This window comes from Ceratotherium simum, chromosome 33 (genome assembly GCF_057802395.1).
Source record: "Ceratotherium simum simum isolate JZ-2026a chromosome 33, ASM5780239v1, whole genome shotgun sequence".
NCBI lineage: Eukaryota > Metazoa > Chordata > Mammalia > Perissodactyla > Rhinocerotidae > Ceratotherium > Ceratotherium simum.
In genome coordinates, this window is record NC_141932.1 from 6,332,423 (window position 1) to 6,359,182 (window position 26,760).

The following is a 26,760-nucleotide window of genomic DNA, read 5'->3' on the forward strand; positions in this document are numbered from 1 at the left end:
TGTTGTATATAAATATACCACATCTTCTTTATCCAATCATCAGTTGATGGGGCTTCAGTTGCTTCCACGTCTTGGCTGTTGTGAGTAATGCTGCAATGAACATAGGGTGCATAAATCTCTTTGGATTGTTAATTTCAAGTTCTTTGGATAAATGCTCAGTAGTGGGATAGCTGGATTGTATGGTATTTCTGTTTTTAACTTTTTGAGAAATCTCCATACGGTTTTCCATAGTGGCTTCACAAGTTTGCGTTCCCACCAGCAATGCATGCGTGTTCCCTTTTCTCCACATCCTCTCCAACATTTGTTGATTTTGTCCTGGTAATTATAGCCATTCTGACTGCTGTAAGGTGATATCTCATTGTTGTTTTGATTTGCATTTCCCTAATAATTAGTGATGTTGAACACCTTTTCGTGTGCCTGTTAGCCATCTGTGTATCTTCTTTGGAAAAAGGCCTGTTCATATCCTGTGCTCACTTTTTGATTGGCTTGTTTGTTTTTTTGTTGTTGAATTGTATGAGTTCTTTATATATTTTGAATATCAACTCTTTGTTGGATAAGTAATTTTCAAATATTTTCTCCCACTTGGTGGGTAGTCTTTTCATTTTTTTCATGGTTTTCTTTGCTTTGCAGAAGGTTTTTAGTCTGAAGTAGTCTCATTTGTTAACTTTTCTTTTGTATCCCTTGGTGTTTGAAAAGTGGCTGCTAAGATCAATTTCAAATAGTGTGCTGCCTATATTTTCTTCTGGGTGTTTTATAGTTCCATCTGATTAAGTGATTGTTTTAAATCTACTATTTTCTTGTTCACTTTTTGTCTGGATGATCTGCCCCTAGATGTAAGTGGGTTGGTAAGATCCCCTAATATTATTATGTTGCTGTTAATTTCTCCTTTTAGGTCTCTTAATAGATGCTTTATTTACTTTGGTGCCCCTATTGTAGGTGCATATGTATTAATAAGTGTTGTGTCCTCTTCTTGGAATGTCCTTCTTACCATTATATGCTGCCCCTCTTTGTCTCTCATTGTCTTTTTTACCTTGAAGTCTGCTTTGTCTGATATAAGTATGGCAACACCTGCTTTCTTTTATTTGCCACTAGCTTGGAGTATCGTCTTCCATCCTTTCATTCTGAGACTATGATTGCCCTTAGAGCTGAGATGTGTTTCCTGGAGGTAGCCTATTGTTGCATCTTGTTTTTTAATCCATCCAACTACTCTGTGTCTTTTGATTGGAAAATTCAATCCATTTACATTGAGTGATTATTGATATATAAGGGCTTAATACTGCCATTTTATCTCTTGTTTTCTGGTTGATCTATGTTTCCATTGTTTCTCTTCCTTTGTATTTCTGACTGCCATTTAGTTTTGGTGGTTTTCTGAGGACGTTTTCTCAGTTTTCTCTTTTTTTGTGAATTGTGGCTCTGCTCTGATTTTTTATTTAGTGGTTACCGTGAGGTTTGTATAAAAGATCTCATAGATGAAATAGTCCATTTTCTTATAGCCTTTTATCTCCAATAACCTAAGCAGGTTCCATCCTTTTCCTCTTCCTTTTCTGAGTGACTGTTGTTACAAATTATTCTGCCTTTAATGCTGTGAGTTTCTGACTAAGTTGAAGTGTTTATAGTTACTTTTGATGCTTTTCTTCCCTTTATCTTTAGGTTATAACTGAGTATTTGTTTATCTGTTCTGATACAGAGCTGCAGTTTTCTGATTTTGTCTGTCTAATTATCTCCTTGATCAAAGCTTTGTAGGCCTTTGTCTTTTTGTTTGTGGTATGAGTGTGTCTTTAATCATTTCTGGTAGGGGAGGTCTAGTGGCAATGAACTCCCTCAGCTTTTGTTTATCTTGGAAAGCTTTTGTTTCTCTATCACATGTGAGGGAAAATTTCACTGGATAGAGTATTCTTGGCTGAAAGTTTTTGTCTTTCAGCATTTTGAATATATCATTCCACTCTCTCCTGGCCTGTAGAATTTTTGCCAAGAGATCTGCTGAAAGCCTGATAGGGGTTCCTTTGTATGTTATTTTCTTTTGTCTATCTGTCCTTAACATTTTTTCTTTGTCATTGACTTTTGCCAGTTTTACTATTGTATGCCTTGGGGAAGATCTTTTAGCATTGACATAATTAGGCGTTCTATTAGCTTCATGTATTTGTAAAGCTGGTTCCCTCCCCAGGTTTGGGAAGTTATCAGCTATTATTTCTTTGAACAAGCTCTCTGCTCCTTTCTCTCTCTTCCTCTGGAATACCTATAATCCTTATGTTGCTTTTCCTAATTGAGTCAGATATTTCTCAAAGAATTCCTTCATTTTTTTAAAATCTTATGTCTCCTCCTCCACCTGTAGCATTTCTATATTTTTATCCTCTAAATCACTAATTCTTTCCTCCATAACTTCACCTCTATTCTTTAAGGATTCTAGATTATTTTTTATTTCATTGATTATATTTTTCATATACATCATTTCTGCTTGATTTTTTTTATAGTTTCAACCTCTTGGGTGAAGAGGTTCATTTTATTCCTGAGCTCACTGAACTGTTTTTTGTGTTCTCTTGTATCTCATTGAGTTTCTTTATGACAGCCATTTTGAATTCCCTGTCATTTAGACTGTAAATTTCTGGGCCTTCAGGGTTGGTTTCTGGAGAATTGTCGTGTTCCTTCTGGTCTGAACTGTTGCTATGGTTTCTCACGGTGTTTGATGGACTAATCTTTTGCTGGGGCATTTGTGGCAGTGTTAGCTCACAGATTCCACCTGCTACCGCTAGGGGGAGCAGGAGCAGAGTTTCTGGCCCCACCCCGTCTGCTGGAAGTCGTGTGGGTACTGCGGGAGCTTGCACCAGCCTGTGGAGCGTTCACGTACTCGGGGCTTCTCATGGGAACCCAGCCAGGGGCACTCCTTTTGGCCACAGGGGCATGATGGGCTCCCCAACCTGCCAGGAAAGCAATCAGGAGTGGGTTAAGGGCGGCCGCCACCGCTTCCAACAGTCGCCCCAGGGCCCACTTCCTCTTTCAAGGCTCAGCTGTGCTATGGGTGCTCGTGGGGACTGGCGTGTACTTGCCTCAGTGCACTTAGTTGTGCTGCAGACTCTGCCTGTAGTCCCGCCGCTGTGCTTGGTGGGCGGGGCTTCTCGTTTGGACTGGTCAGGGCTGGACTGCAGGAGCATGGTGGCTCCCCACCCCCGCCGCCGGGAAAGTGATCACCAGTGGGCGAAGGGCTGCCACTGCCTCTTCCTGCGGTGGCCCCGGGGCACGTTCCCACTTTCGGGTTGCTGGCAGCAGGCTGGACAGCGATCCTGCGTGCGCACAGGGCTGTGGGGAAGGGTAGGGAGTGCTCACCCATCTCCACCACTTCCCGGAGGGTCAGTCCATCCATCCTCAGACAACAGCTGTGTGTGTCTCTCAGGCGGGCTGTGGTGCTGTGTAGGCTTCGTCTCTGGTCAATGAATGTCCACTTAGTTGTAGTTCAAAAGGGGGAGAGACAAAGGGAACAGCTCACACCCCATGTTGCTGATGTCACCAAGATTTTTTTGTGTATAATTACATCAACCAGTTTGGAGATAATATATTGTATTTCTAACTTTAGGTAGTTATTCCCATTGTTCCTATTGGTATTTACATTTATAATTTTGGACAATTTTTTTATTTGTCCTCTCCTTCAGGAATGAAAAGGACATTTCACATTAGCCGAACTGTTAGTACTTATTTTCTTGCAAATCGCTCTCTCTCTTACACACACACACCCCCCAAATATTTTCTTTCAGCTTCCTTAAATATAAACTTATATGTGCCTGTATATAAAAACATAGTTTCCCAAATGTTTATTTGTTTTGCCATCTTTTTCTCACTTTTGCATCTCAGTTTCTCTATTTTGTGTAAATAGTCCTTTTGGTTTAATTACATACATTAGTTTTGTTTTAGTGAGCATGTAAATAGTAAAATGTCTAAAATTTTGTGTATGTTGAAATGCCTTATCTTCACTCTTTCTTTAATTAAGATACTTGAAAACATTATCTTAAGTAAAGGATAAGATCCAACTGCAAGAGGGGAAAATACATCTGATGGTCAAAGACCTGCCCCAAACACCCTCCTCATCCCTCATGAAGATGAAGCCTGACGTGGTGGGTTTAACATGTGAGACATGAGTCCAAACGCGTCAGATGTGCCCCAGGTCTCCTTGTACTTACATATTTCTCCCCTGCTGACCCTTTCACCTTTGCCCCTTAATAGTAATTTGAGTGAGTATAGAATTCTTCACTCATAATTAATTCGTTGAATTTACTTTTCCCATATCTTTTGCCATTGTTTGAAATGTCTTTTCTCCAACAATTTCCTTCACTTTGCCGTGAAATATCAAGACTCAGATCTCACTGATATATCCATGCTCCCAGCACTTATACGTTCCTTCTACATCTCTGTAAAATGCCCACCATTTGCCTCTAGGACTGCTGCAGACATCATTCTCACTGCTTCCTCCTGAAACTCACAGCATAGATGGTCCTTCTCTTTCTGTTCCCCATGCATCTTAATTTCCTCATTCCAATCTCTCTGTGCTGCAACCTAAAAATTTCATCACTATTACATTCTAGCTTCATGACTGGATCTTCAGCTGTACCATCTTCTTGATGAAAAGAATATTTTGAGTGTGTTAAATGAAATTTTTATGTTTTATCTCTAAGTATTTTCCTGTTTCATTTCTAAAGGTCTATATTCTTCTACAATACAACTTATGTTGGTTTTCAGGAATTCAATTTCCTCCTTTATTTTTTCAGGTATTTAAAGACACATTAAAATGAGTTTCATATACTCCAGTATTCTATTCCTTTGGATATGACAGCCCCCATTACCTGTACTGTAGACTGTCTTTCATAGCACTATTTATCACCGTTAGGGTTTCTCTTTGATGTCCATTCCTGATGGATGCTCACCTCCCACACACCTGATTTTCCATAGAAAGTTTCTCCCAGGGCTTTCCTAACCTTCAGGGCTGAAAGGGGTGGATTGTTGCAGCTGCCCCATGGCATCCTCTCTCCCAAACTTAGCATCTGTCTAGGGATGTGCCCACCAGGGACGGCTCCATCATGAGCCCCACATTCACACATGGTCAGATGCCCGGGTAATGCTACACAAATACTGGACATAGCTCAGAGCTGACCATAGTCCTGAGTCAGTGGACAGAGATATTCCAGTGCACATCTAAAATGTGGGGGAGGAGCACACAGCTTGCAAGTTTCAGCTTGAGCTCTGCTTCCCTCCCTGCATGTGAAGACATGGGAGTCCGTCTCCTGTCCACACAGAGGTGGAAACCTCCACTCTAAATGAACACTTGATGGTCCCAGGCACCTGTGGCCACTCTGTCTTGTCCTCTGTTATCTTTTAAGGTTCCGTCTCAATTTTGAAAACTTTTGTTTCTCTTTTTCCGCAGTCAACTCTGGCTACAGATTTCAGAAATATCATAAACAGCACTTCTCAGTGTTAGGAGCAGATGGGGGCTCCTGAGCGGGCACATCAATCATCCACCCTGACTATCGAGTCTGACACTTTGATTCTCTCATGTCTCAAACCCCACACATTTTTATCAGGTCTGGAAATTAACAATGGTTGATCCCTCCCACGTCCTGGGACCACTGATCCCACAACCACTCTGAGGAGTGGGGTTCCTGGCAGCATGCTGCAGATGAGGAAACCGAGGCTCAGAGATTGGATGTTAATGCTCAAGGTCACGTGGGCAGCAGATGATGGAGGAATATTTACATAAGAACCACCTCTGTCCCCCAAATCAGAGCACTAACCCATTGATTGTCCCCTATACCTAAGACATGACCCCAGCATGAGGAGGAGATCTCTTGCCGAGGAACAAGGGCACTGAGGAGGCAGGGACGACTTAGAAGGTTGTTCCCAGAGAGGTGGGAGTGGACGCTGTTGCAAGAAAAAGGAGAAGTTCATGTGGGGGGATATGATAGAAAGAAAACCCACACTCGGGGGCCAGGAGAAAAGGGGTGTCTCCTTCCCTTATTTCCCTGTATTTCTCCTTTGTGCTTATTGTCACAATGACCTCGACCTGAACTGTACAGTTAGATGTTGAGCGAATGTCTCTGCTAATCTGAGCTCTGCAGTGCAGCAGGAGCCTGCGTCTTCCCTGAAGCGTCTCCAGGGCCTGGATGACCACAGTCCATGGTGAGGACCCCACAGGGATATGCTGATGGATGGGCTGAGGATGGAGGAGACCCCATGGGGGAGGCTCTGAGGGCGAAGAACATGCCCTGGGTCACCCTCCCTTGGAAGTGGTGTCTCTGTGTATATTTGCTGCTTAGTTCTGGAAACAAGAGCCAGGACCTTGAGAAGAGGAAGTTCCCCTTTCTGTGCGTCTGCTGACGAGACAACCTCGTGATGAGGAGGACCAGTATCTAAGTGTGTACACCCTGCATGTCGGCCTATCCTGCCCGGCACCTTTGTCTACTCCACTCGCACAGCCAGGGCCAGAGGGAGAAGAGGCCATGACTCCCAACCTCATGGCCCTACTCTGCCTTAGTGAGATCTGGGGAGGGGAAGGGAAAGCCCTGTTCTAGAAGGGACCCTGCCCCAGGGCCAGGCCTTGGTCTGTCAGGAGACACCGGGAATCAGGAGTCTCATGGGGAGGAGGGTTCTAATCAGGCTTCAGAGGCAAATCTCTCACAGGGAACTTTCTTCCAGGGCTGAGTGTGGGCCCGAAGACCCCAGTGCAGGCAGGTGAGTCTGTCCCCAGGTTTCCAGGTCTCCTGACCTCACTGGGGACAAGGGGACCCACTCTGGCAGCTGGCGATAGAGAATAGCAGTTTTGGATTGAGGGATGGGGACCATCTGGGAGGGTCCTGGGCCTGAGAGCTGGGGAACTGGGTATGGGGAGTGTCTTGTGACCCAGTGTCTGATTTCCTTCCAGGGACCCTCCCCAAACCCACCATCTGGGCTGAGCCAGGCTCTGTGATCCCCAGGGGGAGGCCCGTGACCATCTGGTGTCAAGGGTCCCTGGAGGCCCTGGAGTACCATCTGGAAAAAGACCGAAGCTTAGGGTCCTGGGGTGTAGGGAATTTACTGAAGCTCGGGAGCAAGGCCAACTTCTCCATCCCACACATGGCAGAGAAAGATGCAGGGAGATATCACTGTTACTATTACAGCCCCACTGGCTGGTCAGAGCCCAGTGACCCCCTGGAGCTGGTGGTGACAGGTGAGGGGACACTCATGGGTCCCGGCCTCAGGCTCTGCCCCCAGGAAGTGGGTCTGCTCTCGGGGGTGTGTCCCCTCTCACAGCCCAGCCCTGGGGAATATGAGGGAGGTGTGAACCTTATTTAACATGCTGCCTCCTCCTCTCCTAGGAATCTACAGCAAACCCACCCTCTCAGCCCTCCCAAGCCCTGTGGTGACATCAGGAGGGAACGTGACCATCCAGTGTGACTCATGGCTGGGATTTGACAGGTTCATTCTGACTAAGGAAGGAGAACAGAAGTCCTCCTGGACCCGGTACTCACAGCAACACCTCAATGGGCAGCTCCCCGCTTTGTTCCCAGTGGGACCCGTGACTCCCAGCCACAGGTGGACATTCAGATGCTATGGCTGTTACAGAAACAAATCCCAGGAGTGGTCACACCCTAGTGACTCCCTGGAGCTCCTGGTCTCAGGTGAGGAAGTCTCATCCTAGCCCCATCCATGTTTTGAGGCACCAGCAAGTTATTTTGGTCTTTACTCCCAGGGTAGTCCCAGATGAGAGCATGGAGTGAGGGGAGCATGGGGCTCCTGGGCCAGAGACACAGACGGAGAGAGACAGTGGGACCTGGGGTCCAGGATGGAGAAGGGGGTTTGTGGAAAGACTCAGCCCCTGAAATCCACTGGTGGTCTTTCTCCCAGATGTGTCTGGGAAGCCCTCCCTCCTGACCCAGCAGGGCCCTGTCATGGCCTCTGAACAGAGTCTGACCCTCTAGTGTCTCTCTGTCGGTGACTATGACAGAAATACTCTGTCCAAGGAGGGGGAACATGACCTCCCACAGCACCTTTCCCAGCAGCCCCAGGCTGGGCTCTCTCAGGCTGACTTACCCCTGGATCCTTTGAGACCCTCCCACAGGGGCTGGTACAGATGCTACAGTGGACACAATCTGTCCTCTGAGTGGTCGGCCCCCAGTGAACGCTGGACATCATGGTGGCAGGTGAGGAGCCAGTGGGTCAGTCATGGACCCACACTCTGCACAAGCCCTGCTTGGGGATCCCCAGGTGGTGATGCCAGGAAGAGGGATGTGGGGTCCCGAGCGAGGGAGACAGACAGAGAGACAGGGGATGGGGGGTAGAGAATCAGAGAAAACAAGACAGACATGAGGGTCCTCAGAGAGAGGCCTAGGGACTCTCAGTTCACAACAAGGGGGGTGGGCAGCCCCTCACCCACCCTTCCTCTCTCTAGGACACCTCCCTGACACACCCTCCCTCTCGGTGCAGCCGGGCCCCACGGTGGCCTTGGGAGAGAATGTGACCCTGCTGTGTCAGTAATAGAGCCTGAGGGACACTTTCCTTCTGTCCAAGGAAGGGGCAGCTGATCCGCGTCCCCCCCACCCACCCCCGGCATCTTAGATCAAAGTACCAATCTCAGCATTACCAGGCCCAATTCTCCATGAGACCTGTCACCTCAGCCCAAGGGGGTACCTACAGGTGCTACAGCTCACTCAATACCAGCCCCTACCTGTTGTCACACCCCAGTGACCTCCTGGAGCTCATGGTCTCAGGTGAGGGGCCCTGACCCTGTCCTTTCTGAGTCAGTCAGCTCAGGGCTCTGTCCTCAGGAAATCTGAGACAGGAACAAATGAGGGCACAGGGGGAAGCTCCACAGAGGGGCATTAGGAGATCATGACTCCACCCCCTCACCCGTGGACCCTGAGTCCTTAGCTGAGTAATAAGGGGAACTCTCAGCTTTAGGGGATAAGATTATGGATTCTCGCATCTACAACTGAACACAGAACACACAGCACTCAATTACTTCTGTGTTGAGAGACCTAATCCTTAGCTCCTGGGGCACAGCTACACTGTTCCAAAGTGACTCAGGTTCTGAGAGCAAAGAACACAGAAAGGCTGAGCAAATCCAATAAGGAAACGAGAGGGAACCTGGTGAGAGTAGAGAAACTGCTCATTAAGGGACTGTGGACAAGTCATGATATGAGAACTGGGGGCGTATGAGAGCACAGAACCCCAGAGAAAGGCTCATGTCTCCCCCACTCCTCACTCACCCTCTCATTGTATGACTCTCAGAATCAGCTGAGACCATCAGCCCATCATAAGTGAAGTCAGACCCCAAGAGTGCAGAGCAGGAGAAGTTCTCAGTTGTGGGGCTGGTGCAGAGGGTCATGTCCTGTCCAGGAGAGGCGGGTGCCTTGGGTGGACACCCAGGGATCCTGGGGTGATTTGCTTCTTCCCTGACCTCTGTGAACTCTTTGACCACAATTCCTGTCCTCACATCCCCAGACTACACAGTGGAGAATCTCATCCGAATAGGCATGGCTGGTTTGATCCTGGTGGCCCTCGGGGTGCTGCTGATACAGGCTCGACACAACCAGAGAAGGACCCAAGGTGCAGCCAGAAGGTCAACCCGAGAGCAGATAATGCACCATTCAGAGTGGCAGAGCCTTGCAACAAATATAATGTGCCCAGGAGGTTCTGGAGGAAAATCTGCAGCACATGTTGGTTGAACTGCCTGCTGAGAGCCTCGAGGGAGTAAACATGGTTTGGGTGCAAGAGAATGTGTAGGTGTTCCCAGTCCGGGATTCTTCCTTTATTAAACTGTGATACTTTCTCTGCCTACCATTGTTGAGTCTCCTTGGCTGCCCCCCATATTTTCTCACTTCTATCTCATGAGGGTATATCCCACAACTTTACACAACTTCATGGTCTATTCCATTTTCTTGTGACACATTTTTCTTTATTTTTAATTTCCACATTTGCTGATGTGTGCTGTCGACCTCCATCTCTTCAACTCAGAACACTGAATATGCTTTAAATAGCTGAATAAGTGAGTTAAAATCAGGTCCAATCTGGAACAGATAAATCCAAAACCATTTACTAAAACTCTCTCTGGACCTTTCAAGCCCTTCTTTCCCTATCAAATGATACCTGGTACAGTTTCTCCAGAGGTGCCATCAGTTAGGATGAGCAAACTGGGGTTTGAAGTGACTGCCAGGTGGTGTGTCAGTAAATCAGCTCTAAGCAAACTTCATTTTTATAAAAACCCTTATTTGTGGCATTTGTCTATTTATTTGGTGTAATACTCCCTTTGTGGCCAATTTCAAGATGTCAGTGTGAAAACACTGAATGCAGAGTTGGGAAGTAATGAATAGAATTGTCTTTTGCAGGTGAGGAGGAGCCAGAGGCAGCTCACCTCACCAATAGCCCCATGTGACAAATGCTTCCTTCTATTTTAAACATCATGATAAGGACTCTCCCCACACCAAGATCCCAGATTTTCCAGGCTCCTTTCCACAGCAGTGAGTATGTGGCCATCCATGCCTGGAGAAGAGGGATGCTCTGAGCTCCAGGATAACCAGGCACATTGAGATCCCAGAACAAGAGAGCAGTCCCCCATCACTACATTTACACCATGACTGCAGGTGTTGCAAATGACCCCAACAGAAAGTGCCCCTGGAGGTTGTGGTGACAGGTCAGTGGCCACTGCATCCCACTCCCCCACTCTCTGCTTCTGTCCTCAGGCTGGACATGGGCTTGTGTCCCCACACAGAGTGCAGCTGTACCCAGTCCCCGTACGGTGCTGTAGGGACCAGACCTGGGTCATGGTGCTGATGAGTGTCACAGTATCTCCATAGAAAACTCCATGATTATGTTCATTAGTCTTTGGATAACAAGGAGACCTATAATTTTGTGAAATTTTCAATGTAATAAATAATTTGGTCCTCATATAAACCTGAAGAGGATATTAGTAACATTATCAACATTTTCATAATGAGGAAGTAGAAGTTCAGATATCACGCAGCATGCTCAGAGTCACAGAGCCAAAGAGTGGAAGATCCAGAAATGAGCTCAGGCTGCCAGATACCAGAGCCCAGTCTTGCAAACACTACATACTTCCACCTTGTATTAGTGTCCTGGGTTTTTTGTAAAACATTACTGCCAATTTGGTGGAGTAAAAAAACAGAAAATTATTCTCTTACAATTCTGGAGACTAAAAGTCCACAATCAAGGTGTCAGCAAGCCCATGCTCGCCATGCAGCCTCTAAGGAAAAATCCTTCTTGCCTCATCTTAGCTCTCCTTGTCCCCAGGCACCCTTAGGCTTGTGGCAGCGTAACCACAGTCTCTGCCTCCATCTTCACACAGCTGACATCTCCTCAAGTGTCCCCATCTTCAATGACTTTCTCCTTATGTGCCTATTTTCTGTTTCTGATAATGACAACTGAAATAGTGGATGAGGACTCACCCTAAATCAGTATGATATTATTTTAATTGATTTAATCTGAAAAGGACCTATTTCCAAAAAAAGTCCCATTCACGGGTCCTGGTGCTGAGGACTTCAATATATTATTTTAGGGGACATAATTCAACTCATAACAGCATCCGAAAGAAAATATGCACAGGAAAAAATTTATCAAAAGAAGTGCAACACTTATACATTGTGGCATTTTGTGCTTTTTAAAAATCTTTTGAAGGAAATTTGAAAAGACTTAAATCAATGGTAAGACATTTCAGGATCACGGCTTGGAATATTTAAAGTTGTAAAGATAACAATACTCCCCACGGCAATCAACAGAATCAATAAAATCCCCGTAAAAATCCCAAATGCCATTTCTGCAGAAATGAAAAAGCCATTCCTCTAATTCAAGGTAATTGCAAAAGACCCACCATATCCAAAAATTTTGAGAAAGAACACAGTTGGAGAACTCACACTTCCTGATTTCAGCCTTAATAGAAAGCCCATGTAATCACAACAATGAGGTGTTGGCATGAGGACAGACGTATAGCTGCATGGGAGAAAAGTAAAGGACGAGATATAAACCCATACATATGAGCAGTTGATTTCAATGAAGCTGCCAAGACCACTCAATGGGGAAAGAATAGTCTCTTCAACAAATTGCATAGGGAAAACTGAATATCCACATGCAAGAGAGGGAATCTTGACCCTTACACAGCCCATATGCAAAAATTAGCTCAACAGGGATCAATAGAAGAGCAAAAACTATAAAACTCTTAGAGAAAAACATTGAGTAAATCTTCATAACTTTGGACTTGACAATTGTTTCTTGGATATGACATTAAAGGACAAGAAAACAAGAAAAAAAGTAGATTAATTGAATGTTATCAAAATTTAAAATACATGTGCACCAGTAAATGCAATCAAGAGTTTAAAGGCAACCTAAAAATTAGAGAAAAATATTTGTAAATCATATATCTAACAAGGGACTAACAACAAAAAGTAATCCAATTAAATATTAGTCCAATGGCTTGGATAGATGTTTCTACAACGAAGAAATACAAAGGCACAGCAAGAATCTGAAATATTTTCCACTTTCAATTACTAATTAAGGAAACGCAAAAAAAACACAACTAGATACCCCTTCACACCACTACATTGGCCATAATTTGAAAAAACATAATACGTGTTGATGAGAACGTGAAGAAATCTGAACCCACGTACACTGCTGGTGGGAATATAAAATGATTCAGTCACTGTGGAAAGCAGTTTGGCAGTTCCTTAAAAAGCTAAACCCAGAATTACCATATGAACTAGAAATTCCCCTTCTAGGTCTGAGTTTCAGTTATGCAAAATTAATGAATTCTAGAGATCTGCTGTACAACTGTATGGCTATACTTAACAACACCATATTGTGAACCAACATTTGTAAAGAGGGTAGATCACATGTTAAGCCCTCTTACTGCAATAAAGAAAATAAAAATAATTGCAAACAAGTAGTTGAACAAACATTTATGCAAGCATGGTCATAGAAGAACTCTTCACAATAGACAAAAAGTGATAACAGCCCAGATGTCCATCAACTGTTGAATGGAAAACAACAAACCTGTGAATTTTCTCCAACTAGCTCATTTGCCAAAAGCATGGAGACAGAACCCACAGACTCAGATGAAGAGTTATTGTCTGGGGGACAAGAGATGGTGAGGAGGCAACAATGACTCAGGGGTTTGATGGAGAGTGGTGAAGAGAAGGTGCTGCTGCTTATATAAATGAGGGACAGAGAGGAAGTGCTTCAGAGAAACAAAACCACAGCTCCAGGCCAGGAGGGAGGTGGTGGTTCCCTATGTGAGTCAGTGGACAGTGTTATAAAGATCTTCCCAAGCATCCTTCTCCTCTTGGGGTCATCCCTCCTGTGATAGCCCCATTGGCTCCACTAGTCAAGGAAAGTAGAGAGTGAAGGAGCCCTCAATTCTTCACTATCTTCCACCTCAATACAACAAGAACAAAAAACAAGTACCTCTGTCCCTGAGCCCTTCATCCACGACTCTTGTCCATCACTGCAGTCAAGCTCTGTTCAAGACTCAAGACCTCTTGTTGGTGCCACCTGATCAGCCTCCTTCCTGCCCCCAACCCCAGGCTCTCACTCCCTGATGAAGTGTTTTATTCTCTTGGCCCCAAACTTACCTGTGACTGACCCCACCCTGCACAAAACTCTTCCACAGGTCTCCTCCTTCCTTCAAGTAAATTCCAGCCACCTGCATTTGACAATCCATGAGGTTGATGATCAGGCTGAGCTAAACTCCAGCTGAAGCAAAGCCAGCTCCTCCATACAAACCAAACCTATCCCAGTTGACCAGCAGCCCTCCTCAACACGCATAGAACCTGAGTAGTTATCACATTTGTGTCTTCTCTTGGGCGGCTCTGTGAGCCAATTTGAACACAGCAGACTCATCTCCAACCCTCCTGGACCATGATAATGATAAAGAACTCTTCCTGCTTCATCTCATTCAACTGTGAATGTATTTTTGTTGTGGGATTTTCGTAAGGGTGAAAAATCCTCAAAAACTACTTAGAACACTGATCAAATGTCATGTAGAGTTTGGATTAATATTGGATATTTTCACTGTTCATATCAATACAGTCTTCCTACAGAAGTGTCCTCCTACAGAGTGGTGCTCTTCTCAAAACAGTAATCTGTTCATCCATTCCTTTACTGAAAATTTTCCTGTTGCATGAAAGATAAAATCCAAGGATACTTGCAGGTTGCACAAGACCCTGTATGATGAGGGTGCAGTGTTACCTGGTTACTCACAGTTCTTAGTCTAGTTCAACCTCTTCCTGGTCAAGGACATTGGCCCCACACCACATTTGTGATAACCCTACCTTGTCTTCGTCTCTCCTTCTCCAGAATGTCCCCACACTCACATCACTAAGGTTGCTAGACGTCCACCTGTTATTGAGTCTCTCTATTTTCTGTTTTCCTCCTTTTCTGTGACTTACCAAAACTTCAGCCAAATGATCCATTGTCTAAATGTCTGTATTGTCTGTTGTCGCTACTCAGAGATTCATGACTCCAGTGAAGGAATTGGTCAGCTTCACCCACAAATCTCATGCCTGGTCATGGTAACTGCTCAGTTAACACTGGTTGATGCCCAGATGGTGGAAGGAAGGAAGAAAATTTGCATTTATAGAGTCTCAGGAAAGGGAGGTGATTTATCTCAGGTCACAGAGGTTCTATAAAAGGCAGAGTCAGAATTGGAACTGAAATGGGCTGGCTCCTAGGCCCCGCCTTGCATCATCTACCCTCATGTTCTGAGACAAGTATCACTCTCTGGATTTGGGTTTGTCATGAAGTGGAGGCAGAGTATGCAAGGTCTGGTGAAACTCAGATGGTCTGGAAGATCCACAGAGCCTGCTGTCTCTTCATCCCAAACCTTCAGAGAGACCAGAGCGAGTCCCTGGGAGAGGCTGTTCCTCTTCCTGTGAAGGCGTTGATGAGAAATCCAAGACGTGTCACACTCAGTCTGGACCTTGTCCACCCATTTGTCTGTCTGCCTGCCTAGCTCTGTGGTCTTTATAAGTGGTCTGCACTGCTATGGAGCATGGGAGGCAGTACCAGGACCCCAACCCTCATTGCTCTCCTCTGCATCCATGAGTTTTTGGAAAAGCAGAGGATGGGGTCCCTTCCTCTCACAAGTCCTGATCCCTGAGACCCCAGAACTCAGAAGGATCATTGGAGGGCAGAATTTCACGGGGGATGGGAGATATTCTCAGCCTGAGATCTGACCCCAGCATGAAGGGGTTCAGACCAGGCCTAGAGCTTCTGTTTGTGTATGTTGGGGGGACACACTCTCACAGGGAACTCTTTTCCAGGGCTGTGTCAGATTTCATGGAACTTGGGAAGAGTCTTCCTGCTTTAGACCAATGAACCCTCCTGGGCATCTGGGTGGAGCAGAGAGGGTCTGAGCTGATGGTGACCTGTCTGGGAGGAGCCTTGGAGTGACAGCTGGGACAACTGAGGTTGAGAAGGGCTCCCTTGACACTTTGGGTCTGATTCTTTTCCAGGAGCCCTCCACCCCCTGCAAACCCTCCATCTGGGCCACCCAGTCTCCATGGTCACCATGGGGAGCTCTGCCATCATCAGCTGTCAGAGGTCTCTGCAGGCTGATGTCTACCATCTATATAAAGACAGAGAATCCAAACTCTGGACACCACAGGTTTCTAGCAACAAGATCACTTTCTCCATTGATCTATGAGCCAACACACTGCAGTGCTGTATCAGTGTGCATATCACACCAGCAGGAATGGATGGTCAGAGCACAGTGACTCCCTGCCCCTGGTGGTGACAAGTAGGGGGAGGAACCAGGTCGCATCCCACTCTGGGCTCATCCTTACAGGCAGAAGGGAATTGAGTGTGGGCTCAGGGGACCTCAGCCCTCACAGTCCACACCTGGGGTATGTGGACTGATGGTCCCCCCTTTAACACTGCTCCCTCCTTCTCCCTCAGGAGTGTACAGTGCACCATCTCTCTCATCCCATCCAGGATCTGTGGTGGCATCAGGAGGGAACATGTCCCTCTCCTGTAGCTCAGAGTCCACATTGGACACTTTCCATCTGATGAAGGAGGGAGGAGCTGACCATCCCAGACACATGGAATCAAGGGCCTATCGTGGAAGAGGATAGGCTCTCTTCCCTGTGGGCCCATGAACACCTCCCATTGGGGGACCTACAGATGCTATGGTTCCTCCAGAGCCTACCCGTATGTGTGGTCACACCCCAGCGACCCTCTGCCTCTTGAGGTCACAGGTGAGGGACAACCTGACCATCTCTTTCCTGGGACCCCAAAATGACTTACCTGAGCTGTGTGCCCAGTAAAGCCCTGTGGGTGATGGGAGATGGTGACATGGCCTCCTGGGGCCTGAACCACAGAGCAGGATGTTTGGGGAGGGACCAGTGAGAACTGTCACTGCAGGCCCCAGAGGGCAATGTGGAGTGTACCTCCCCTTCGATGCCACTATCCCTTCTCTCCAGGCGTGTACAGGGAGCCCTCCTCCTCAGCCCAACCTGGCTCGCTGGTGCTTTCTGGAGACAACCTGACCCTCCAGTGTCACTCAGAGGCCGGCTTTGACAGATTCGCTCTGACCATGGACGAGGGGATCACACCCACCAGTGTCTTCAAGAGCAACACAGCCCTGACCTCCCCTTGGGCCATGTGAACCACACCCATGGGGGCCAGTACAGATGCTATGGTAGACACAACCTCTGCTATGCATGGTTGGCCCCAGGCGCCCCCCTGGATATCCTGATAGTGTATGAGGAGCCTCATGTCCTGATTGTCTGCTCAGGGCACTGGGCCCATGGTCACCCCTGGTGATGATTTGGTCCAAGGAGAGGGTCCTGGAGCAGAGGCTGAGATGGGGCAGTGGTTGAGAGAGAGGGAAAGAGGAAGGGGGAGTGAGAGGCAAGGAGATTAAAGATGTTCACTGAGAGGGACTTAGAGGAGCCAAGAGGGGGTCACAGACAGAGTACCTGGACAGAGGACAGTGGTCCCTCAGATCAGGGTCAAGGGCCTGTGGGGAGGTCGCTGCTGTCTACAAATCACAACCTTTCTCTCCCCCAGGAATGTGTGAGAAACACTCCCTCTCTGCGCAGCTGGGGGCCTCAGTGTCTGAAGGAGAGAAGGTGACCCTGCAGTGTCGCTCTGAAATCTGGTTGGATACCTTCCCTCTGTCCAAGGAGCAGACACTTGCTCCTCCCAACACTTTCATCTGCAGGATGCAGCTTCACCTTTTCAGGCCAACTTCATCATCAGTCCTGTGACCTCAGACTACGAGGGGACCTACAGGTGCTACAGTTCAGAAAGCACCTCCCCCTACATCTTGTCACTCCCCATTGACCCCCTGGAGCTCCTGGTCTCAGGTAAGGGGCCCCAGGCATGTCTCCTGCCCCTATGATCTATTTGGGGCCCTTCCTCAAGAGATATCTGGGCTGGGATGGGAGTGAAGGAGGGTCATCTAGAAGGGGATCTGCCCCATCGGAGGACCTCCAACCCCTTCCCACCCTCTTCCCCCTCACCTGGATCTAGATGGTGCCGGGTGTGCAGAAAGACGATCTTGTGGCAGCCACAGTGCAGATGTAGGAGAAGAGATTGAGTGAGGTGGAGACTCCAGGGTCAGCCCCAGCCCCTCACCCCCTTCCTGTCCTAAGACCCAGGACACTCTGAGGACTCCAGCCTCCCCCCAACAGGGCCCATCTCAACAACTAGTGAGTCACTGAAGCCCCTTTGCTCAGAGGGAGCACAGACCACCCAGGGAAGTTCTGAGAGTCTCCCAGAGGATGTGATGCCCCCTCAGATACTCAAGGACAGGCTTGTCACCCAGGGGACCCAGAAGTTGGGCAGAAGGGCCAGGACCACAGGGCTACAGGGGCTCTGAGTCTGGCAGATGATGGGTGGGGCAGTCATGGCAGAGGGAGATGTTGGGGCCCAAGCTGGAGGAGGGTCAGTCAGGCTGAATTGGGGAGCAACAGCCCCACGCCCTCACCTCCCCCAAACTTAGTTTATGATATATGTGATGTAATCCACAGTGGTGGTCTCATTGTTCCTAGATATGGTGATTTTCAAAAGGTCCCTGGTCCCAGAGCTCCTGGTCTCAGGTGGGAACACCTGACCACGTCTTCTCTGAGCTCAAAAGGTCTTCTCTGGGCCCCGTCCACAGGAAAGTCTGAGACATGGTGGAAATAATGGGAGCACAGGGGATGTTCTATAGACAAGAGTCAGCCCATCAGAGGGTGGAAATAGGTGGGAACCTCCCACCCCTGGGTCACCCCATCCTTGCAGTCTCTGACAGGGACAAGGAAGAGAGAGGGATAGAATGAGACTCAGTGAAATGAGGAGGATTTGAGATTTCTAGTTTCTCATTTATTGGAGGAAATGAGATTAGACTGAAGTTCAAGACAGAGGCCTCCACCCACTGACTTCCTGGTGTCAGAATCACAGCTTCTCTAAACACCAGGAGCCAGGAGCAGGTGGAGAACCCCCAGAGGCAACCGGGAGGTGGAGCTGAGTCTGTGTGAGATCAGCGGTCCCAGGAGGTTGAACTTCTGAGAATGCCTTTCCCTCTCTGAATAAGTGGGAGCTGCCTGGTCGTTACCTCCAGAGACCTTTTCATTTCCGACCTTCTGGAGGATCTGGGAAGTGGCCCATCATATCCCTGCTCCTGGTCCAGCCCTCTCTGGGCCTGTCCTGCTGCTCCAAGTAAGACTGACCTTGTCGGGATTAAAAAGCTGAGGGAGACAGGGGACAGGTGCATGTGATTTTTGTCCATCAGGCCTGGAGTCTCAGCTTAGCAAGAGGAAGCCACAATATTGTGGAGACTGCAAAGATTTGGAATCCGCATTGACTTAGCGTCTCAACCCTCCTTGTCCCACAGAAAATTTGTGAGAATTTCTACTGAAAGCCACTCCCCCTTGTCGGATCACCTTGCTCGCAGGACCCTGACCAGTTTTGGAGGACGTATGGAGTAGAAGAAGAGGGGCGGGTTTGCAGCCTTTGGTGTCCAGGCCTGACTTGGAATCCAGGGAAGATGCTGGACTGATGGAGGAGGACAGGCTGGGAAAGCTGGAGAGAGGACAGACAGACACTCCCTTGGCAGGTCGTGTTTCTCATTTCTAAGAGACCTTTAGATGGGGTCCCTCACTCACACATGTGCGGGGGTCCCTGAACCCTCTCAGACCAGGACAGAAGGCTGCTCGGGCCAAGGTGGGATCCGCTGTGGGTGCAGGTGGAGCCCACACCAGACACTCTCCTATAAAGTGAAGCACCTCGCCCATGGGTACCGCTCTGCATGGCCCTCCCGTGCTCACCTGGAGGCCTCCAGCCACTCAGTGCACACCTGAGACTAAGGAGGGACCATGCGCGCCTCACTGAAATTGTTTAGTGGGTTACTGCACAACGTGTCTGTGTGAAGTTCACGTCTACTCTGCATTTCCTGTGCACACGTCTCTATGATTGCTCTCTTTCTGAGAAATTTTATAGCAATACTTGCATATGTAAATTTACAAATTTAAATTATAAAGAATAATGGATGAAAAATTGGAACTCTATTTCTATTTCCATTGGGATTAGATTAAATTTATACAATCATTATGGAGAATAATTTCTTATTAATATGAAGTTTTGTTATAAAATATGCTTTAAAAGGAGGTTTACTAATGACCAGAGGCATATTGAAGTTTTATTCATAAAATGTCTATACTCACAGCGTAAGAATTATTCAACTACTTTATTAAATTATAAGGAAAATCTTTGATTTCTTTATAATTTCTAAATATTGGTTAATATAGATAGCAATGACACTGGTTTGGTTATATTAAGTTTATATCCTATTAACATACTACAGATTATCCACCTTTCAATTGTTTTTCAATTGACCTCTGATTTACTGATAATCTTTATATCAACCTCAAGGAAATTAAAATTTCACTTCTTTATTTCCACATTCTGTATTGATTTTATTTGCATCAAATACTATATGATAATGATGACAAAGTAAAATATTAAGATGGACCTGGGTGTCACTTCAAAAACATCTTCATTTTTAGCCCAAATTATTTTAAGGCAAGCACATCAAAATCTATATTTTTTTAATGTATAATCCTATTGGCCTACTCATGTCAGTCCATTTTTCTGTTACATTCAAGTTTTGTTAGGAAAAAAATATTATTTTCTTAATAGAAATTAGGAATTTTTTTCTGGATTTTTGTACAACTCCTGAATTTTTCCTCTTTAATTTTCACCATGGTGAGATACATTTAAAAGACTTCTTAGTATCAAACACTTGGACATTAACCCCACTGTATGATGTTTATTATTCATTCATACTTTCTGACTTGTATAAACATATTTAGAATTTTTACCTGGAGCTGTATACTTAGAATTGATCTACAATTTGTTTTTTTTAATCTTTTTTTATGTTAAAACTGGTTAAAATAGATTCCCAAGATTACGTATTTTTTGTGCTTACCCGATTTTATAATACCACTGATTTTCTCTATTCCCTAAGGCTTTAAAGACCAGAATGGTGGACTTCTTTGGTTCTAGATATAGGATATGGAAAGGATAGAGGTTATCTTTGTTCTCATCTATTTATCTAGTGTCTATTGAGAGCCATTAACCATTACACGATTTTAATTTCAAACAAGCTGGGAAGTTCACAAATTCCTTCAATCCACTTTCTCACCCAGCATTTTAGCATGAAATATTTCAAATATAAAATTAACTGACTTGTCTTCTCTCCTTGGAATCTTATAGTGATTTCCAAAGTTCTTCCAAAGAGAGAGAAAGAGAGACAGAAAGAGAGAGAGAGACAGGATGATGATGATGATGATGGTTGTGATGATGATGATGATGATGATGATGATGGTGGTGGTGGTGGTGGTGGTGATGGAGCCTCCCTTCTCTGTCCTGTCTTTCTAGCCTGTCTTGAATGCACCAAGCCCCTGAATCTCAGCTCTTCCTTCTCCTTTGGACTCTCCCTACATCCCACAGACATGACTTTATTCCTTATTGAAGAACAGACTGAGATCTTTCTAGGGACCTGCTCTTCCTGCAGCCTGTGATGCGCCTGGTCTGGGTCTTCAGGTGGCTCCTCTCAGGCTCATTACTTATTCAGGAGTCAGCTTAAATGTCAACTTCAAGTGTGACATTCACTGTGACACTGTTCAAAACAGACTTGCTTCCTTCTTACCTATTTTATTACATATAGTTAACCCAACTTACACTGTATGGATTAAATTTCCTCTCTTTCTATCATATATATATAACCAACCCCTCATCCATATATCCTTCATCTTCAGTTGTTTAATAAATAGAAGCTCTCATATCTCTAAGAGTTAACTTAGATAGTTCTTGTCCCAGAATGAACAGAGAGCCTACCAGAACTCAATTATTTCTGAATTAGACCATTTTTCTCATCAATCCTGAGCTCTTGGGTCACGTACAAACTATGTTTCAAAGTGACTCAGAAGCAAAGTACAAATTCAGAAAACGAGTGGAGACTGAAAGAATCCAAGGAGAATAGAGGGAATCCTTCTACAGCAGAGGAAGTGTTCGTTAAGGGACTGCATAACAGTCATGTTATGAGAAACAAGGGGGATATGAAGCCACAGGCTTGAGTCTCATCAATTCCTCGTGCATATCTAATTTTTGGTTCTCACGTGGAGCTGAATCCATCAGCCCATCACAAAACAAGCCAGACTCCAAGAGTGGTGAGCATGAGAAATTTTCAGTTATGGGGTTGGCTGCAGAGGATCATGTCCTGTCAAGAGGACCCAGGTGCCTGGTGGACATACAGGGATCCTGGGGTGATTTTGCTCTGCCCTAATTTCTGTGCCCTCTTTGTCCACACCCCCAAAATTACACAGTGGATAGTTTCATCCTGATGTACATGGCTGGTTTCATCCTGATTGTCCTTGGGATTCTGCGATTTCAGGCTCGACACAGCCCAAGAAGACCCTGATGCAGCCAGGAGAAAAACACAAGAGAGAACAATGCCACACTCAGAGAGGTAGAGCCTTGGAAATAAATCCTGTGTGACCAGGAGGTTCTGGAAGAGCATTTGGGGAATACAGTGTGTGAACTGTCTGCTGGTCACTGCGAGGTGGAGGAATCATTGTTCACATGCAGCACCAATGCCTGAACTCTTCTGCCATTAAACTGTGGAAATTTCCTTTTTGACCACTGTTGAGTATCTTGACTGGCTCCTATATTTCCCCATTTCTGTGAAGTCAGCATATATCCCACATGGCAGATTTGGGACCACACCTCCTTACACTTTCATGCTCTGGTACACTTTCATATAAAACAATTTTCTCTTTTTTCTAACATCCACAGGCCTTGATGTATATTAAGGAGTCTCTATTTTCCCTTTCAGACCATGCAATCTGTTTTAACAACCAATAAATCGTAATAACAAAGATCCAGCCTGAAAGAGGTAAATCCAAAATGATGTGCTAAAACTCTCTCTGTACTCCACAAGCCCTTCACTTTTCAATAGATGCGCTTTCTTCAGAAATATCGTCAGTTGGAATCAAGACATTCCTGTTTGAAATCATAGAACAGTTCATAGTGCCCATGAAAAACTCATATTTAAAACACTGATTCAAGGCATTTTCCAGTTTCTCTGGTGTGTATACTCCCTTCACGGAGAACTTCAGGGTGCCACTGTGAGGAAAATGTAGAGTAAATCTTCATAAACTTAGACTTGACAATAGTTTTTAGAAATGACACTAAAAGGACAAGATGAAAATGAAAAAAAAATACATGAATAGAACTTCATCAAAGTTTCATACATACATGCATTAAAAAACATGATCAAACATGTAAAAGAAAACTTAAAAAGTAGGAAAAAATATTTGCAAATCATATATCTAATAAGGGTCTAGTGTCCACAATACATAAAGAATTCATTGAACTCAACAATAAAAAATAACTCGATAGGAAAATAGTCCAATGGCTTGAATAGACACTTTTACAATAAAGACATACAAGTGGACAGCAAACTTATGAAAGGTGGTACCCCATTAGTCATTAGGGAAATGCAAACAAAACCACAATGAGATACTACTTCACATCCACTGGGCTGGCCATAATTTGAGAAGAAATAACAAGTGTTGAGGGGGAAGTGGGGAATCTGAACCCACATGCACAGCTGGTGGGTATGTGAAATGGTTCAACAACTGTGGAAAGCAGTTTGGCAGTTCCTCACAAAGTAACCCAAAATTACCATATGATCTATAAATTCTCCCTCCAGGTGTAAGTTTCAGTTATGCAAGACTAATAAATTATAGAGATCTGCCATACAACTATGTGCCTATATTTAAGAATACCGTACTGTGCATGAAAATTTGTAAAGAAGGTAGATCTCATGTTAAGTGCTCTTACCACAATAAAAAAAAGAAAAGAAAAATAATTGCAAACAGATATTCGAACAAACACTTATGCAAGTGTGTTCATAGAAGAATTGTTTACAATAGACAAAAAGTGACAACAGCCCTAAGGTCCATCAACTGATTATGGAAAAACAACAAATAAAACCTGTGAATTGTCTCCAGCTAGTGCATTTCCCAAAGCGTGGAGGCAGAATCCACAGAATCAGATGAAGAGCTGTTGTCTGGAGGACAATAGCTGGTAAGGAGACAGAAATGACTCAGAGGTTTTGATGGGGAGTGATGAAAAGAAGGTGCTGCTGCTTATAGAAACAAGAAAGTCTGAGAGAGGAAATGCTTGGGAGAAACAAAACCACAGACCCAGGCCAGGAGGGAGGTGGTGGTTCCCACTGTGAGTCAGTTGACAGTATTATAAACATCTCCCCAAGCCTCCTTCTCCTCTTGGGGTCATCCATCCTGTGATAGCCCCATTGGTTCCTCTAGCCAACCAAGACAGAGAGTGGAATAGTCCTCAATTCTTCACTGTCTTCTACCTCACATAAAATAAACAAATTCAACAGTTCTGCCACTGAGTCCTTCTTTCCATGACCTTGGTCTATCACCATAGTCAAGCTAAGTTGAAAATTCAAGATGTCTTTTTGGTGCCACCCCATCAGCCTCCTTCCTGCCCCCAACCCCAGGCCCTCACTCCCTGATGAAGTATTTTATTCTCAAGGCCCCAAACTTACCTGTGACTGACCTAACCTACACAAAACTCTTCCACAGGCCTACTCCTTCCTTCAAGTATATTCCAGCCATCTGCACATGACAATCCATGAGGTTGATGGTCAGCCTGAACTAAACTCTCCAGCTCCAGTAAAGCAGGCTCCTCCCTACAAACTAAACTCATCCCAGTTGGCCACCTCCCCTCCCCAGACACACACACAGCTTGAATATTTACCACATTTGTGGCTTCTCATGGGCAGCTCCCTGAGCCAATTTGAACGTAGCACATTCCTTTTCAAATCTCGCAGATCTTAATAATGATAAGAATTCTTCCTACCTCATCCTACTTAACTGTGAATGTATTTCTGTTGCAGAGTTTGTGTGAGAATTACATAAGAAATCCTTGTAAAACACTTAGAATACTGATTGACTCATCACTAGATTAATTATACACTTTTATCACTGGGTATGATCTATACAGTCCTCCTGCAGAACAGCCCTTACAGAATAGTGCTTTTCTCAAAACAGCAATCTGTTCACATGTTCCTTTACTGATAATTTTCCTGTTACCTGAAAGATAAAATCCAAGAAACTTGCAGGGTACAAAAGACCCTGTGTGACCAAGGTGCAGGGTTACGTGATTCCTCACAGTTCTCAGACTAGTTCATCCTCTTCCTGGTTGAGGATGCCGACCCCTCACCACACTTGTGCTGACCCTACTGTGTCTTGGTATCTCCCTCTCCAGAAGGTCCCCACACCCCAATCACTAAGGTTTCTAGACATCTACCTGTTATTGTGTCTGTCCGTTTTCAGTTTTTCTTTTTCTCTACAACCTACTAAAACTAAGCCAAATGATCCATTGTCTAAATATCTATATTGTCTGTTGTCACTACTCAGAGCTCCATGAATCCAGGAAAGGAATTGGTCAGCTTCACCACTGAATCTCATTCCTGGGCATGGTAACTGCTCAGTAAACACTGGTTAGTGCCTGGTGTGGTGGAAGGAAGGTGAAAATTTGCATTTATGGAGTCTCAGGAAAGGGAGGTGATTTACCTCAGATCACAGAGGTTCTGTAAGTAAAAGGCAGAGTCAGAATTGGAAATGAAATGGGCTGGCTCCTAGGCCCTGCCCTACATCCTCTACCCTCAATTTCTAGGACAAGTGTGACTCTCTGGGATTGAGTTTGGCATGAAGTGTAGGCAGACAGTGTGGGGTCTGGTGAGACTCTGATTGTCTGGAATGTCCACGGACCCTGCTTTCTCTTTGTCACCATCCTTCAGGGAGACCAGAGAAGGCCCTCAGAGGGACTGTTCCTCTTCCCATGAAGCCTCTGATAAAGAAACTGTGACTTGTCACACGTGGTCTGGACCTTGTCACATCCTGCGTGTCTGTCTGCCTGCCTGGCTCTGTGGCCTATATAAGCCATATGAACCACTGGGGACCATGGGAGGCAGTACGAGGACTCCAACCCTCATTGCCCTTCTCTGTTTCAGCAATTTTTTTGGAAAAGCAGGGGATGGGGCCCCTCCCCTCCCAGGTCCTGGTCGCTGAGACCCCAGGACTCAGAGGGATCAGTGGTGGGCATAAATTCTAGGGGGAGAAGAGATATGTTCACCCTGAGATCTGATCCCAGAAGTAAGGGGTCCAGACCAGGCATGCAGCTTCTATGTGTGGATGCGCTCTCACAGGAAACTCACTTCCAGGGCTGTGTTGGGGCCCATGGGACCAAAAATAGGTGGGTAACTCCTCCCGCTCACGTCCTGCTTTAGACTAATGAAGCCTTGGTCATCTGGGAGGAGCTCAGAGGGCCTGGGTTGATGGTGACCAGTCTTGGAGGGGCCATGGAGTGACAGCTGGGGAACTGAGGTTGAGAAGGTCTCCCCTGACACTTCACATCTGATTCCCTGCCAGGGGTCCCCCCAAACCCTCAATCTGGGCTTACACAAGACCCATGGTCACCCCAGAGTACCCTGTGATGATCTGGAGTTGGAGGGCTCTGCAGACTGATGTCTACCATCTGTATAAAGAGAAGCTTTCTAAACACTGGGAAACAGAGGCCCAGCACCACTCCAGCAAGAGAACTGGTTTCTTCATTAAATCTATGGACTCCCACACTGCAGGGTTATATCAGTGTGCATATCACATCAACAAGAATGGCTCATGAAAGTAGAGTGACCTCCTGCCCCTTGCGATTACAGGTAAGATGGAGGAGCCTTGCCCTCTCTCCACTGTGGTCTCCTCCTCACAGGTAGAAGGAATGCAATGTGGCCTCAGGGGCCCTCAACTCTCACAGTCCACACCTGGGGAATGCGGGCTGATGGTCCCCCCTTTAACAAGCTCCCTCCTTCTTTCTCATGAGTGTAGAGCGCACCCTCCCACTCAGCCCATCCAAGTCCTGTGGTGGCATCAGGACAAAACGTGTGTGGTCAGTATGAGAGGAAATGCATGAAGGGGAAAACCTTCAGCTGAGTAGGGGAGTAAAGACCAGATTTCATCTCTGTCCATGGTGCTGATTTTTAGGGGTAGCTAAGACTCATCACGGCACCTTTGGAAGAGTAAAGATAGTCTCTCAATTTCAGGACAAGCAGGTTTAGGGAATCACTGGAAGTCATAAACTGAAGTTGAGTTGGCTCAGCCACTCTTGGTTGAGACATTGACAAAATTCTAACCATACCTGAAACTTTATTCTCTTGCCACT

The 26,760-nt window shown here is 45.8% G+C and overlaps 2 pseudogenes; both read left to right on the top strand.

Moving 5' to 3' along the window:
• Window positions 1-6,406: 6,406 nt before the first annotated feature.
• LOC101387674 (leukocyte immunoglobulin-like receptor subfamily A member 6) lies at window positions 6,407-9,712 on the top strand (annotated as a pseudogene).
• A 4,766-nt stretch (window positions 9,713-14,478) lies between these two features.
• On the top strand, window positions 14,479-17,567 carry LOC147912730 (leukocyte immunoglobulin-like receptor subfamily A member 6; annotated as a pseudogene).
• The last annotated feature ends 9,193 nt before the right edge of the window (window positions 17,568-26,760 follow it).